Genomic DNA, 14,542 nt, shown 5'->3' on the forward strand with positions numbered 1-14,542 from the left:
CCCGACTGTGAGCACTGACAACTGCAGATCATCTATAATGTATACTAGGTCTGCCCTTCTTACAATACAGGTCAACATAATCAACAACACAAAAGCTGAACCCATACTGGCAACCCCGTCTGGATATGCACCCAATTCTTAGATCAGCAATATCATGTATTATTAATGGACATATGGAAATCTGAAAACCAGTTGCCAGACATTCTTACATAATGCTATTGTAACCATGGTTACCAGGGCTGGATTAGCAGATATTCGAAATCAAACCTGCCATTAATACTTATCCTCTTAAGTATCAGATTACAGCAGTGCCATGTTTTAAAATGCCTTGGATCAAGTGCACCATGGGTTCATATCCAGTGATTTGTCAAGAATCATGTCTGTGTAAACATGGTAAAAAAGTGTATGGACACACATCCAGTTCATCATGGGGCAGGCTAAAATTATTGACAATCAGATATACTGTTGCCATGAAAAATTATTTATGGTTATCAATATGAAAATTGTTATTGAAAATATCATACATGAACTTTTGTGACAGATAAAAAAATGTAATTTTCTCTCACAAAATACAGATGTAGGACTTTACTCATGGTTTGCTTCTAAATTACGTTCACAACACTGTTTTGTTAATATTGTTAATAATCCATGTAGAAACACCACTCACCAGTGATGTGAAATATATTCATATCATTCACACATTTTTTGCCTTTTTGCTTGAACTTACATCTCAAATATCTACTGATAATCAACTGACATTTAGTAAACAATTATCAATCTCCATAGGCTACAATGATTGCCAACACTAGTTCATTAAGGTAAAAAAGGTTTTCTTTTCATAGTTACCAAAGATTTCAACAATGAAAATTGCTAAAATACAAAATTGTATTTCCCTTTCTAATCATTCTAATTGTTACTTTTTGCTTCAACACAATGTGACAGCACATTATAATGATTATTGCTAGTTATATCATTGATCATGGGAAATCATGTGTTCCTCTTCAACCATGGGTGTTGTAAACAATCTTTGAACACCTCCTATCAAGGTGCTACATCACTAGACTATGTGGTGAAAAAAGTGTGGTAAAGTCATCGAATATTCTGAAATTACTATCAAAACTGTGGGGACCATAAATATAAGTAAACAATATAATACCACAAGACCTTCAAGTAATATCTTATATTTTTAGAACTAACACATCTTTTACCCATCTGAAAGGCTTATTTAGATTATGATTATCATGACTGTAGTTTCACTGCTAATACTATTATTACTAAAGCAGGGACTAAGGCGTGCTGAGACGTTTGTTGTAAGTATTAATTTGCCATTACCCATGATGTTAAAAGCTATAATTTGTAAAGCAGAGATGACTATTGTTTCACTGATAACAAAACAAGAAAAATAAAAAAAAGGTTTTAAAGCTTGGTTTAACATAGCTCAATGAATGCAATATTAAAATTCAGTGTGAAATACCCCTGAATTTATGAACATGATAACATCAAAGAAATTCTCAGTTCAATATTATATAACAATAATAATATTTTAAACATATCTACTGCCAGCTGCACTTAGTTCCGAAGTTTCAAATAAATCCCTCCAAAACACTCGGTATCTTCAAATCTTCATGACACCATCCTTGTGCTATATAACATGATAGAGAAATATCATCGCGATCATTGCTAAGTCATTCCACAAAGAACTAAAACACAAACAACTAGGGACATGTATTGCCTGGAGGTTTGTATAGCAATGTATTGCAATACTTAGATGTTCATTGTGATTAATACATATTCTAATTTATATCATCAAGTCCTTTGACAGATTATCCCCAAAACCTTCTGACATGTAGTATTGACAATTGTGCAAGTAAATCATAGTTTAGTATCACATTTGACATATTTGTTGTATGTATAAAGAAAGCAAAATAGTTTGTGCCCATGCAACAAGTAAATAATATAAACTAAATGTCATCTGTGACTTATTTCTGTACCCATTCCTGCAGATGCCAGTAAATCGCTAGGGAATTGATGAGAGTGGTATTTCATAAACAAACAATTACTACTCTCTTCCCAGCACAAACCAACGGTACCCTTGTGCACCTAGCCACATCACTTTGATTCCACCATCAGTAAACATTCTTACAATTAATCAGCTGACTTCCCTCTCAGGAACTCTTTATTCCAAAGATTTAATCTATCCTTAACCTTATACGTGACCACGGGTCACTCCATCCTCCCAGCTCCGACCAGCCGCCCCACCGGTCAGCTACACACAGTGTACCCATCCAAGCACAAGCAGCCATCAAAAGTCAATACACCTTCAATTATTCAGCAGTACTGTGGATCCCCGTACCCAAGCTAGATATGAACGCAAGCAGTAGAGTAGACTGGTGAATTATCTATAGGGTGTGAGCTAAGACAGGGCCATATACTTGTGATGTGTCATTGTTTACAGGGCTCAACAACAGACAGGGGTAGCTGGTGAAAGTTTGCTGTAACTCTGCTCATAGCGTAATTACCATTGTATTATAACTGAGGACACCTGAGAAATGGTCTGACTTATCCAACCGTCTGAAAATTGATTCTCTACATCAACATTATCATTATCCACTGTTACCATGATTACACTTTTACAGTAAACAGTAGTTTTAAAAAATAACAGACTACAGTAAGTCTGCCATCAAGAAGATGTCAGATTTTATCTGAACTTGTTACATTACTCTGCAAATGGCAATATCAGAAGCAGATAATTTTTGTACACTACTGAAAATATATGTAATTTCTAATTCAGCTACAAGATTATAGTATAGATTAAATGTTACCAAAATGTACATTCTGGCAGAAAACTCGTCAGATTAGTTAATTCTACCAGCATTAAGCTTGTTTTCAGTTCCTTTCAATTCACTTAGAAATAAACACTTAAAACAGCTGTGCATATGAACACTCAAATGTCTAGACAAAGGCAGAGTTGGAAATTAAGTAAGAAAGGAATAAAGAAAGTCAGTTCTCATAAACCTAAATGTTAGAACTTTACATATGTTAAAATGTAGGGGTTCCCTGGATACCATTGTATAGGTTAATGACCCCAAGACCCTACCTAATTCTGAAACCAATACTGTGTCCCCATACACCTAGAAATACAGGCGGTTTCAAAGACAGAAAGAGTCAGCAACTTATGGACAATACAATACTGAACCAGTCAGTTACTACAGTGAAAAACTAAACACTTCAGATTCCTGGTCTCAACTACAACTAAAGGTTACATTGCAACCATCTTCAACACAATTACACATCAAAGACATGCAATATTCTAATCTTATCCAAAACCACATAGTCATTCCTGTTTTTATTACCTTCATCGACACATAATACAGACATAAATTCTATTGAAATGTTACAATGAAGCCGACATTATTTCCCAAGTTATGAGTGTTTGTTAACCCCATGGGGTCCTCCAGCACAGCAAGCCAGTGCACTGCAGCACTTTATTGTTAATCTATTTGTCCGGTGCAAACATATCGAGCTTATCAGACAATTATGGGACCCTTATCTAGCCCTTCATAAGGAAAATTGTACCAAACTATTTCACACAGTGTTCAGAAAGAATGTGACACTGTTAACTTGACCTTTTGGACTGTGTTCTGTCAAATATTTTGGGTGTAATTTCAAAATACCGACATTAACATGTAGTCCCTGAAATAAATTTAACAGTGTGTACATGGTGAAATAAAAGTAGAACTAATCAAGAACCATTTACAGAATTCAGGACCACTCAAGTCTATGTCTCAAAGAGGATAGCTGTTCACTCCCACAGTGATTTATCTGGGATGGAAAGGTGCCCTTGGTAGGCAGGTTGGGACACATTGTTGTGCTTACTGAAAATATTTTAAGATTTTATTTTTGAAATTCTAAAGTAACTTAATATTAATTTCAATGCAAAAATGTTAAATTTGGTAAACAAAACCATAAACACTGGAACCCTGTCATTCAGTTTGGATCCTGTTTTCAGTGAAATAGAAGTTACCTCACTGACCAAATTATTAGCTAGAACTTTATAAACATAGACAGGTACTTCAGTATATAGAGTGTGGGATTTAAACATTGCTAAATGATATTTGTTATGGACCTGGGGTGGGACATCAACCCTTAGATAAATTCCCATCAAATAACCCAATTAACATGATTAAGTGACTCTATGTTTCAAAGTCTGTTAACTCCTTCCAACAAAGAAATGTTCAGGTATGTATTACAACTGGAATATTGCTCTGTTGCATGTAAATGCATGTTTTCATTGTCTGTACATTGTATGCAAGAAAATAAAATTGTACAAAAGCTATTGGCTTGTCCATAACAAAAGACACATCAAATATTTCACAGTTGCTAAAATACATACATGTACGTGTAACGTAAATTGAAATATTTAATTAAAAAAACATTTTGAACATGCTTTGATATAACGCTAACAGCAATAACAAAAAGTAGTGTTGTGTGTACACATGCACAGAGATAATTATATTTTTAATAACATAAAATATTTGTCTGTTTATATTTAAAAGTAGAAAAAGGTCCAAGGCATCAACAGGAACAAATCATTGTAGCCATGGTAACCTGGGATGCAGCAGAGAAATAATGAATGTCTGTTTACTACAATCTGAAACTGACACATTTTTCACTTGCAGTCAATGTGAGAACATTTCAATTCCTTTCATTTTCACTTGATACTATTCATTTACCATCAGATCGCTTGTTCTCATTTGACTGAAATTGTGCACTTTGCAGTAGTTGGGAAGAAATACATATTGAGTGCTATTTTCTGTATGCAAGACTTCCTTTTAAAAAAAATGTCATTTTGAATGTAATGTAATCCCCAAATTCTATGCAAATGTCCAAACATTATTTGATCCTTTCAGCATAGGGTTTAGTGAATTAAATCAAAACCAGTTTAAACATTTAGTGAATCTCATGAAAATCAGATCTATAATATTGACATCTGAGGACATCATATATAATGTCACATCACAACCTTTGGTGAACTTAATCTGACAAACATAACGACTAACAAGCAGCTGGCATTAGCCAGCCCAAAAGTGTCTTTCTGGCACTATTCTGCTCTAGTTTTAAACTGGCAACTTTCATTTTTACCTCCACTGCTAAAAATATTTTGACATCGTTCTTGAGTCAAAATATGAAAACTGAACAACATTCTGGAAACTCTAATAGATGACTAGGACTAAATAACAAAACATCCCCCACGGTGTGCAAATTATCTTCTATTCAAAAGTATATCCCACTAAAGTGAGAGATACAAAAGGATTTTGTTGGAATCAGTTGCATAGCCTCTGTCAGTTGGAATACCTTGTATTTAGCTTCTCAGTGATAAGAAAACACATTCCAGCTGTCACTTTCTTGACATGGTTAGCGACGCACTGATTGTTCAATGAAAGGTTGTACTGACATGACAGGTTGTGGGATGTCCTCATACCTTTGTTAACGGTAGTTTGAACTAAGGTCTGATTTCATTTGATGGTCATGTTTATTGCAGAATATGATGTTTATCATGTTTATACTAACATAGGTAAAAATATAGAATTTTTCTTACATGGAACTTTGTAAAACTCACTAAAAGCTTTCCAACACTTTATGCATTAATAACCAATGTCTAATTTTTATTGATTAAAATGTTTAAATCATGATGGAGGAAAAGATAAATCAATAATATGTTTTTCAACGTTAACATATCTTTGATCATGAAGATCAGTCAACTTGAATTATTGACTGCAATAACAAAACCTTTCTGAATGCAAAAAGGATAGTGTTTCACTATGAACTGTACGCAATGGGACACAGACACAAAACCCTGGATTGTGTATAGTAGAGTAATTATAAATAAGGTACAGTTGAAAACACCAAACAAATTTTAAATGAAATATTTGTGTTGAAAAAAAGAAGCTGGCAGATTTTTGAAGCAGCAAAACTAAACCTGTGTGCTGAAGTGAATTGTGACTCATTGAAAATGATATCTTGCATAATGCATATTTTTATACAAATTATCATTAAAATATATGCCATCCTTATTATATGTACTATGTTTTTCAGCTGTCATAAAAGTATAGTGGATATGTACACAAATGTATTTTTAGATTTCCATCAAATATTTTTCCAATTGAAAGACAGGAGGTGTTTTAGTTTGCATATTTTACCTGATTAAATAGCCATTTCAAGGCAAAAATGTTCTTGATTGACTGATTTACTTGACAAGTCTAGCTCAACATGGGTGCAACCAATACAAACGGTCAATTTCACTGATGGAAAAATTATGATTGCTGCCTGCTTTTATCCAACATGTCTCAGAATAGTTTACTTCATTCACCAAGAAAATAAACTCAAACAATACACAATTTTCTTTGTTTGCAGGCACTTGCAACTAATTCATGGTGTGTGTTTTCGTATAGATGACAAATTGAAGAAATGTTAGAAAGAAACTGATTAAAAACTCAACCTGGTCTATGTTTGATTCTTCAAATGACCAGGTAGAACATCGAATCTGATGACCGATGAATTTAACAAGAATATATACTGACTAGGTATCATTCTAAACTAAATTCATACTGGATATCAGTAGTATGATGAGTAGTCAATGTCTCATAGTAGTCAGAAACTGGTGAAAATTATCATGGTTGTGCACTTTGAAATAATGCATTTAGTTGTGGTACAATATTGCCATATTAGCTCCTATATCTTATTATTAGCAATGTGCTGATAGCGAAATTTCCTCTGAATAACTTTACAGGACTTGACATTACACTAACGAATATTTTATTCAAATGTCCAAAGAATGGGACACCATTAAAAAAAACACTTTAAGATATAAAAACTGTCTGATGATGCAGCAGAAGAGATGATATCATGGGTCCAAAAGGCCTAATACCTTTTGATTAATATTTGCATTTGTTAAATTGTTTTAAAGAACAGATATAAATTTTCTTTAAACTAGAAAGTGCCGGTTTAATATCTGAATCTTTACTAAACAACGTGCAAAAGTGCAATTTTATACCTAACGAGCAACATCGTCTCCTAAAATTCTCAACAACAATAAGACTTTCTAACCAATCCTACCGACTACGATTGACTACAGACTCAGTAATATTATCAGCGTTTCAATCTATGTGATGTACTTACCCGATTCATTTGCCAGAACTTGTTCATTTGAAATACCAGTAATGCCGAGTTCAAGATAACTGTCAAATAGTGTTATCAAAAACCATTCATGCAACACCCCACATGGTTATATAAACAATGAGGTGCCCTATCGACACAGCGGTATCAATGGAATGTTAGCATTTGTCGTGGTTCATGACTGCATTTCACAACATAATCCATCAACATACAGTAAACATCACTCTGTAACACTAAGACTAGATAGTCCGAGACATCTAAATCTTCAGAATGGACATTCAACACTGAATAATTCAATTTGATCTAATATTCTCACAGAAACATGACACTTGAGCGTGCCCAGCCGCCATAATATTTTCCTTGCCAACCTGCCCACAATGCACAGCGTCCACAGCAAACTTCCGGTGGGTGATCATAAAAGCGTGACGGATTGATGGTTGTGAAAACACTCATTTTGTTGATCTATGGGTTTAATCATTATACTCGTTTGTTTTGTTATTGGTTTCTCTCTTGCTTACAACCGAAATATTAATACTTTCCGAAGAAACTACCATCGATAATTCTGTCAACCTTTATAGTGTATATTATTAGAAAACAATCTACATTATGAATCGAAACTAAGGAGCCTGTCAACATCATTTATTGAATTCGTTCGAGTATGAAACTGGTGACGATCCTATCTCTTGTTGTGCAGTAACTGCATGGTTTGTCTCGTCCAAAACTGACTATTTAGAAACAGTTGATTCAACTACACTCTTGTTGACATAGGAATCGAGGATGACATGTTTCACATTGCAACAGAACTAATATGTTTAACTTACATACTTATAACTAATGGGAGCGGTGGGTAGCCTAGTGGTTAAGGCGTTCGCACGTCACACTGAAGATCCGAGTTCGATTCCCCACATGGATACAATACATGAAACTCATTTCTCGTGTCCTCTGTCGTGATATTTCTTGAAAATTGGTAACAGTAAACTCACTCACTATTACTACTGCTTTCTCGGATATAAGGTCCCAACACACAGGTCCCCGCCTTCAGTAAGTATAAGTGTTTGTTTAGAGTAATTTATGGCAGCTCTTCCCTGCTTCTTATTTGGCCATAGTCTGTCATAGGTGGTCACATCTTGATAAAGTCAGAATTTATAGCACATCGCCGAACAAATACTGGTGACTGGGAGACAGAAGCTGACTTGTATCCAGAGAGAAGAACAAACATGGGTTGTACAATATGTACAAATAATAGCTGATGTCATTGGTCATGTGAATTATGATCATAGTTCTTCAAACGGGTTTTGTTTCACCTTAGATAAATATATTGTAACATACAAATGAAAGTATGAAGAGCAAATAACTGATTTTTTGCACATTCAAATCACTGGTGTAGAAACTTTGCGTAAAGAAATTCATTTTTTACACGACCTCTCTTCTTTTGGAAGTTTTGGATTTCTGAGTAAAATAATTGTTTCCGTTTCCATGGCAACAATTTCATCTTTGGCTGAATTTGGTGGGCGTTTGACATCGAATTCGCTGGTAGTGTTCAATTCTGGAGCAGAACTGTAAAATGTTTCAATATTTCTTCGCCAAACTTGACACATAGACTGGACTGGTGGTTTAAAGGTGCCTTTTAGAAGTTTTGGAGTTCTGAACATAATTTTCAATACACCCCCCCCCCCCCCCCCCCCAACATAACCTTTGAGACACATTGGCAAAGGGTGCTGTTTATATTCGTGACATGGAAACGTGGACAGGAACAGACAAGCGTCATCCGATAGGACTGCGACAGGCGTGTATCTCGGTTCTATTCATTTATACGATGAAAGTGATATTTGTTCCAATGACGTGAAGCTCTTTACAGGGCCACATGGTCTCCTGAACTAGCCCGTATCGGGTATTTCATATCATTTCAACGAGCGGCAACACCAATTCTATGTTCATGTGATAAAACCCTGATGTGAATACATGTACAAGCAAATATTGCTCGGGATATTGCTCAATATGTTACATACATGTACGTATGTTTGTATACAGGTGTACCTGCACACGTACGATAGAGACCGTTAGCTTTGAAATACTAATGTTTGAAGTATATACATGTTTGAGACGCCGCCATTGATGTGCAGAAAAGAGTTGCGTCCCTTTTCTTGTCAAGATCCGTCAGTCGTTGGTTCGGATCCCATAGATTTTGTCTTAACGCCTGTTTGTGGGTTTCACTCAAGTGGTTGACAAAGATTACGTGCTCGTACCTGAATGAAATACTGCTCAAAACCGACATTCTCCCCACCCAAACAATTAAACTATTATATACCTGGGTCGTGTTACTTACCTCTAGCACACAGAAATACTTATATCGACAGAAGAATGTAGACAAGGTGAATCCAGACAATGCATTCGATCACATTCCGGAGCATGCAGCAGCATACATGTGATTAACGTTGGAAACGTTTCGTCATAGGTGTTATATTCTTGATGAACCAGTTGTCCTTTTCGCATTCAAAACCGCCAGTATATCCATTACACAACGTTGACGGTAAACAATGACTTGTCATTGACGGTGATTATACAAAAAATGATTCTTCACCCCGACCCCCAACTGGGAGTGTTTTCTACAGATAAATCACTTTGTGAGGTGACATTTCGTAATCGGGACACGTCAGGTGTGAAATTGCGTCACAGTGTCGCGTGAACGATAATGACTGTCAGTAAAATGAAACATTTGCTTTATTTCTGTCAGAAGGAAACAAAACAATATTTCTTTCGTTTCGGATGATTATGCTTTAATTTCCTGTTAAAGTTGCTTTTGCAAACAACCATGTTTACTAATGGTACAGTGTGCGCTCGATGTGAATAAATGAAATGATGGCGTGTAGCGTCACATGCCATGGATAGTCGATAAAACGATAAATGATCGCGATTAGAAAGAAAAGGTGAATTGTTATATTATGTAACAATGAACTGATTATTGATTTGAAAGATGGATCATCAAGTGCGTACTTAATTGGTTGTTTAAGTTCACCCAGCTATATAATAATCGAATCCGAACCGGGCTATCCAATGATCAACAGCAGGAGCATCTACGCAATTGGGATATGATGACATGTGCCAATCAAGTTAAGCAGCGTGGCCACCTGGCCTTTCTATCCCGTTATAGTTGCCTGTTACCACAAGTGTGGATTACTGAAGATCTAACTCCAATCTTCACGGGTATGTTTGATTAAGTCCTGATGAAATGTGTCATATCTTAGTACACTTGGTGAACACTTGTAACGTTTTTAATCACTCCAGATTATTTAGTGGCTGATACTACGAGCAGCCGTCTGTGTCGCTAGAGTGCTATTGCATGGCATCACACACAGCCAGTCAGCACGCACAGTCAATCAGCACACACAGTCAATCAGCACACACAGTCAATCAGCACACACAGTCAATCAGCACACACATTGAACTTGTGCATACACATATTACAAATGGATTTAAACACGTCACTGTTTAGTTCTGGACTCACCAAAGTCTACAAACTCTCCACACTGTGGCCACTTTCTGTCAAGGGATATAACAAAATGAAACATGCATTTGTTATGAATATATACATGTACTAAGCATGAAAACAATTGGCAATGTGAAAAACTCAACATTTAAGCTTGCTCGCCCCTGGGCAGGCACAGGGGCGAGAATGTTAAATTTCACTCAAACTACACGTTTTTTTGTGGTTGTAAATGAATAAAGGGTTTTCAGGACACAATTTTGGACTCATTTTGACTTAATTCGGCTAATTTACACCGATTTTAAGAAATCTTACCCATGGGCAAACAACATTTGGTGCATGGGCGAGAATATTTACTTTTGTTCAAAATACGTATTTTCATGTTCTGGATGATGTAACACGAAACAAGGAGAAGCGACTTTAACACGGTAACGTTTGCTGTGTAATAGCTGGTTGATTTACAAGGAAGTGGGGCGGTGGTGCAGTCTAATAGTAAAAGCGTCTCTGTAGACCCGGGTTCGATTTCCCACATGGGTACAGCGTGTGAAGCTGTGGGGGTCCCTCGCTTTGATATTGCTGAAATATTGCTGAAAGGGGCGTAAACCCTTTACTTACTCACTCACTCACTCAGTACAAGGATGTGCACAGAAAAGGTTATAAACTGGCATACATCATACATAATGATAATAATGTATGGAATACTTTCAACAACAAAAAAACAAAACGCGTAAGTATCACAGCGACAACTGGCATAACTAGCCCTGTTAATACCTTGACTGACATTCGTATTGCCAAGGAAAATCTCTGTATACAGTCTCCCTGGTATTGCCTATCACACATCTTTATCGTGATAATTACCACGCTATCTGACACATATTACGGAATTAATTAATTAGCGCTTTCTCATATCCCTTGGTGTATAATCAATCTACCACGCAAGATGCTTGGAAAATAGACCCATGAAGATCCGCGTTAGAATTGGTCTTCAGTTTTACGCCGCTTTTAGCAATATTCCTGCAGGTTCTCCGCATGGTACACCAGAAATGGGCACACATATGTATCCATGTCGGGAATCGGACCCGGGTCGAACGAGCAAACGCTTTAACCACCGCCCCTCTTCGGTAACCCACGTGTGTCGTAACAGGCAACTAACGGGATCGGGTGGTCAGACACGCTGACTTGGTTCACACATGTCATCGTATCCCTCTAGCATAGTTCGAAGCTCGTGATGTTGATCACTAGATTGTCTGGATCGGACTCGAATACTAGTATGTAAAGAACGCCGTCATATAGCTGGAATCGATCTAGTGATCAACAACATGAGCATTGATCCAGGCAATTGGGATATGATGATATAACCAAGTCAGCGAGTCTGACCACCTGTTCCCGTTAGTCTCACCGTAAGACAAGCATGGGTTATTCTAGACCACATCTAACCTGGATCTTGACGGGTACCATCCTGTAAGGATGCGTGAGTTTAGTATTTTGGTGAAAGCTATCGTTCGACACCTCGACTGTGTTCGATTTTCCCTCAGAGGCACTGTGTGTGAGACCGATTATTGACGTACCGCGCTGTGATATTCCGGTATGTATACAACACACTGTATACATGGCTGTTAAAACAATTATATTGTACGTACGCTTCCCTAACAACTATAACGGTACATTGTCATTAACATTCAAGTTGCATCTGTACTATCAAACCTCACAATCAGATACTGACATGGCTGTGATTACTATCTACATAGAGTACTTCTATTCAGGCAGGTTCAAATCTTCTCACTTGAAGAAACTATTTCCCTTTTCAAAAACAGACAGCCTGATTGGTTCAAGGGGATTCTCGATATAATTAGCTGTAATGGATTAATTGTAGATATTGGCAAAACCTTGATCATTTGATTTTTGATTGTCGAATACCCAGAGGCCCAGTGTATATCTGAAATCTTCCTGTGCTTATATGAATGTAAAGTTGCATCCTACGTCTAGATGTATTGTGTACATGTTGTTCAGATATAAGGGCGAAGCTGAGAATGGCTTTATGTCGGTTTTAAAGGCGATACATTCTTATTACGACCGCCTGCTATTCTGAAGGATACGGGGTTATCCAGGTATGAATGTTAGATGGCGTCCTGTCATTCTCGTTAGTGCTAGACGTAAAGGTGCACCTCTTCATTATACCATTACATTTTGTGTTGGGTCACAGTAGTGAACGTTGATGCTAAAAAACCCTCCCAGTCCCAGACATTGCTTCTGTTGCTGGTGATGATTTATAGAATGACCAGAAATAATTGAGAATTTTAGGAATATATTTAATTGGATTTCAGGTGTACACTTACTTGACCAGCTATCACGTGCTTGGTTTCATTCAAGACAGACACCCCCGTTAATCCTTTTTCATTAGGTTGTAAAGAGTTATCACCCTTTGTTTTCTTGCCAGCAGACGACATTTTGAGTGATCCTCAATATGGATCATTTAGAGAAGAGGAAGTTGATTTTAGAGTATTATAACATCAGGTCAGCTAAAGTGATTTCAAGTAGATCAGGCCTCTTTTTGCCCACTGTTTATCGTGTTTTGAAAACTATTGGCATTGGGCACGGGGAGGGGCATGTTGGCCCAGAAAATTATCTGTCGGTGACAGGAGGCGTCATGGTACTCTTTTTTTTCTAAAAGAAAAACGAAGGAGTTTTGAAAGCTGAACTGAGCTGCACGTAATGGGTTGGCAGAAAAGTCAAGGAATTCCATCACCGGTCATGAAACTTGAACAAAGGAGCGAAGGCTGAACCAGTGCTTACAGCATACATGATATTAATGTGACGATGTGATTTTCTCAGATGAAAGTTCTGTGTGGCTGAAATTCTGAACCAAATAAACTGAAAACCTTTGTATCAGCGCTGAAAGTACAGTCCGAAATTTAATGTGTAGCGTGGCATACCTGTGTTAGGGGCAACGCCCCTCTGTGTATTTGAAGGGAATATGAACAGTGAGCGATACACAGATATCCTCGAGGACATTTACATCCATCTGATCACGTGTTCTATGGAAGGTTTTGGATTTTCCAGCAATACAACGACCCGAAACATCGTTCAAATCTTTCACAGGCCTGGTTTCGGACCCAAATGAATATGACATTATTAGACTGACCAAGCTATAGCCCTGACCTAAATCCAACAGAAAATGCTTGGGGACTTATGAAGGAAAGCGTCAGTAAGAATAATCTGACAAATATTGCTGAAAAGAAAAAAAAGAGGTGGTCCGATATTGGGCAACATGGACCACGACTTTCTAACGTCTTTGATCAGTAGTATGCCCCGCCGCATTGAAGCTTGCACTGCTCCCCATGTTGACCAGACAAAATACTAATTGTCTTTGAACCTGGAGCTATGTTCTGCTAATATTCACTTTTAATACGTGAAAAGTGAGCGAAAAAAATCACAATCTTTAAATTCTCAATAATTTCTGGTCATACTACTATAACAGGATCTAACCTGCCCGTTGGTTCATACGTTTGCTTTACGCCACGCACCCTAGAGGATACCGAGTCAAGTCAGGAAGAAATCTATAATTTTTCATTGGCTATAACTCGTCCTGTGGTTAACAAGACATCCCGAGAGAGTGACACAATGCACTAGACATTGCCCTGCAATTTATACAACGTTGTGCTTTGATAGAGCTAGCACATATATTCACTCAAGGCATCATAGGAGGACACGTGACTTTATTGAATCCCGAAGAACACAAGCGTCCGTAATCCTTCGAAGTTCTTAAGTCCCTTCTTAATACACTGCTTACGATCAAAATTAAGAATTCTAAGGGCTACGAACGTTTCGAGAATAGTGGCCCAGGAGAGCACTAAGTCTTGTTCCTACCTCCATGAGTTTACG

General features: G+C 37.1%; 1 protein-coding gene across 2 annotated transcripts in view; it reads right to left on the reverse strand.

Moving 5' to 3' along the window:
- The window catches only part of LOC137274229 (cyclin-dependent kinase-like 3), a 42,778-nt gene extending 35,207 nt beyond the window's left edge, over positions 1 to 7,571 (reverse strand). Inside the window, exon 1 of one of the 2 annotated variants that reach the window (XM_067807293.1) lies at positions 7,180 to 7,571. The gene's annotated coding sequence lies outside the window, so the exon portion shown is untranslated. The remainder of the gene's footprint in view (positions 1 to 7,179) is intronic. The other variant, XM_067807294.1, reaches the window with a different exon arrangement.
- Positions 7,572 to 14,542: the final 6,971 nt, after the last annotated feature.

This window comes from Haliotis asinina, chromosome 2 (assembly GCF_037392515.1).
Source record: "Haliotis asinina isolate JCU_RB_2024 chromosome 2, JCU_Hal_asi_v2, whole genome shotgun sequence".
Lineage (NCBI taxonomy): Eukaryota > Metazoa > Mollusca > Gastropoda > Lepetellida > Haliotidae > Haliotis > Haliotis asinina.